The 3,280-nt window shown below is 42.1% G+C and overlaps 1 long non-coding RNA gene across 1 annotated transcript in view; it reads left to right on the top strand.

Annotated features, from left to right (window-relative positions):
• Positions 1-3,068, top strand: part of LOC108287707 — a 6,599-nt gene extending 3,531 nt beyond the window's left edge. The window contains exon 2 of the long non-coding RNA XR_001818446.1: positions 2,528-3,068. This is a non-coding gene — a long non-coding RNA (uncharacterized LOC108287707). The remainder of the gene's footprint in view (positions 1-2,527) is intronic.
• The last annotated feature ends 212 nt before the right edge of the window (positions 3,069-3,280 follow it).

Here is a 3,280-nt window from a genome sequence, read left to right as displayed (position 1 = left end):
TTTTTGAGACGGAGTTTCGCTCTTTGTTACCCGGGCTGGAGTGCAATGGCGCGATCTCGGCTCACCGCAACCTCCGCCTCCTGGGTTCAGGCAATTCTCCTGCCTCAACATCCCGAGTAGCTGGGATTACAGGCACCCGCCACCATGCCCAGCTAATGTTTTGTATTTTTAGTAGAGACTGGGTTTCACCATGTTGACCAGGATGGTCTCGATCTCTTGACCTCGTCATCCACCTGCCTCAGCCTCCCAAAGTGCTGAGATTACAGGCTTGAGCCACCGCGCCCGGCTTATTTCTTAAGCTATCTATAACTTACAGTAACTTGGTAAAGTAGGCCTTTAGAAATATTTACCTTTTTTGAGACAGGGTCTCACTCTGTACCTGGGCTGGAGTGCAGTGGTGAGATCACAGCTCACTGCTGCCTTGAACTCCTAGGTTCAAGCAGTGCCCCTATCTCTGCTTCCCAAGTAGCTGGGACTACAAATGTGCATCACCATGCCCAGCTAATTTTTTTTTTTTTAAGAGATGAGGGTCTCACTATGTTGCCCAGGCTGAAAGCGATCCTCTAGCCTCAGCCTCCCAAAGTGGTGGGAGCCTGAGCCACTGTGCCCAGCCAGAAACATTCACTTTTTCTCCTCACCTAAACTTTCCAGAATTCGGAAATCTTTATTGACTATTCTTATTTCATGGGGATGTATTTACATATGTTCATTAAGAATCTCTTATCCTTGTAACAGAATGCAGTTTGAAATATTGCTTATATTAAAAAGGATTTGACTGGAATATCATATTTTAAGATGATATACATAAAATCAGATAAGATCAGACAGTTTTAAGGAACTGTCAGAGTCACTTGAACCAGAGCAACTCCATCTTGAATAGTGGCTGGGTAGAATGAGGCTGAGACCTACTGGGCTGCATTCCCACACGATAAGGCATTCTAAGTCACAGGATGACATAAGAGGTTGGCACAAGATACAGGCCATAAAGATCTTCCTGATAAAACAGATTGCAGTTATGAAGCTGGCCCAAACCCACCGAAACCAAGATGGCAATGAGAGTGATCTCTGGTTGTCTTCACTGCTACACTCCCACCAGCACCGTGACAGTTTACAGATGCCATGGCAACATCAGGAAGTTACCCTCTATGGTCTAAAAAGAGGAGGCATGAATAACCCATTCCTTGTTTAGCATATCATCAAGAAATAACCAGCAGTGTTGGGGCTGCTCTGTCTATGGAGTAGCCGTTCCTTCATTCCTTTACTTTCTTAATAAACTTACTTTCACTGTAATCGATGGACTCGCCTCGAATTATTTCTTGCTTGAGATCTAAGAACCCACTCTTGGGGTCTAGAATGGGATCTTTTCCAGTACAGAACTAATGCTGACTTTCTGAAGCCGGTGCTTACAAAGACCCTTGAAATACTGGTCTGGTACCTGTTAATAGGGTTCCCAACCTAACATGTGCATAAGGAAGGTCACTACTTGGTAGGCCCAGGAAGCTTAAAATATTTTGGGGACCTCAAGAAGAAAGGAATTCACCCAAATCTGTAGGTATTGCTGGTGAAGGCAGATGGATTGGTTTCCTAGCTTTGATAGACTTTAACAGTCTAACCTGAGATTCCTGATTAAAAGTTCCAACACAGCGAACTTAAAAAGAGCAAATACTGTCAATCATCATCCTTGCTATATTTATGTAATAATCAGGTCAAGCTCAATGAGATTAGACTTATTTTGGGAACAAAAATAGTCTTACTTTGATTATCTTTCGTAGAAATAGGGGTGATCGTAGACAGAAAGATGTTTTAATTGAAAATCATAGCACACCCTTGTGGACTGTAAAGTTCTAGCCATGTTCCCTGTCTCAGCTTTTGTAACCTCTGTAAACCGACTCCTGCTAGGTTTTGCATTTTGTCCGTAATTAACATTTCCGATTTTAATCTCACTTGATTTGGCACCACTGAGAACTAAAACCTGACTGCCCAGATCCATACTGACACTGCCCAGAAAAAGCCCTGCAAGCTGAAACTGGGCCCTTCCGTGCTCTGCCCTGATAAATAATCACAGCTGTCACATTGTATATGCCATCCCCAGAGACAGCCAAACCACAAACCTGGAAATACCTCAGACTGCCATGGCCTATCTTCCTTCCACCACCTAGAGGTGCTTTGAGCCCAACATCCAGAAATTTTCTCAACTGAATGCCCCCTGGCCTCAGAAACTGAGTTTATAAATAGTTCTATCCATTAAACTTTGGCTTCTTTTGTTTCTATAGAAATGCCCCTTATTAAATGCCTTATAGCACCATATAGAGATCTAACATAGGTGGGCACTCTGTTCCCTCTGGCAACACAATTTCTTCAGATGAGATACAACTGTATGAGTAAAGTGAACTCTTATACACTGTTAGTAGGAACATAAGCTTTCCCCAGGACTGAGAGACTAATTCGGTGAGATGGGGCAATGTGTTTAAATTTGTCTTTTCTGCTTACTCACTCTTGTTCCAATCTGTTTTCCTTCCCTTTGCAGATCTCTTATCTTGCAACACCTAATCCGAATCTCTCTCAACAGCTACAAGCTTGGCTTTTGATATATGAAACCTCCTGAGAGAAAGAAAGTTTCAAAGGGTGGGATAAAGAGTTCCAGAATATGCCACCCGACATATGGATTATTTTGAGCTAAAAGCAATTGAGAACCAGCAGACACAGGAAAGGCTCTTTACCATCCTCTTACTGCCTAAAAGCAGAATATAAATTTCCCCTTTTGTAAAGGAAATTTACATTTATAAAGGAAATTTCTCTTGGTGAAGATTCCTCTGCACCAGAAACAGAGCTAGGCCTGGAGATAACACATCACCTGAGACACTCTTATCTACATAACTTATTTACATACAAGTATATGTTTCCTGCCTCACTTTCTCAGGACTTGTCCTCTCAGAAGCCCCAAACCCCTTTCTCTTTGTTTAGCCTAAGATGGTATCTAGGCCTCAATCTGGATCTCCTTTAGTCTCTTTTTCTGGTGATACTCCCATGTGTAGGTACAGAATTAAATTGTATTTTCCTCTTGTTAAGCAATGTTTTGTCCGTTTAATTTCCAGGGCCTCAGCCATAGACTCTATTGGGTAGAAGAAAAAAGATATTTTTCTTCCCTAGAAAATCAAAAGGCGGTCCTAGCCATAGCAATTAAGCAAGGGAAAGAAAGAAAAAAGGAAGTCAAGCTGTCTCTCTTTGCAGACGACATGATTATATACATAAAAGAAAACCTAAAGACTCCCGTACAAAA

Source organism: Cebus imitator, unplaced genomic scaffold, assembly GCF_001604975.1.
Source record: "Cebus imitator isolate Cc_AM_T3 unplaced genomic scaffold, Cebus_imitator-1.0 Scaffold352, whole genome shotgun sequence".
Classification (NCBI taxonomy): domain Eukaryota; kingdom Metazoa; phylum Chordata; class Mammalia; order Primates; family Cebidae; genus Cebus; species Cebus imitator.
The sequence above is the reverse complement of the archived record's forward strand: the minus strand, read 5'-3'. Positions and strand labels throughout refer to the sequence as shown.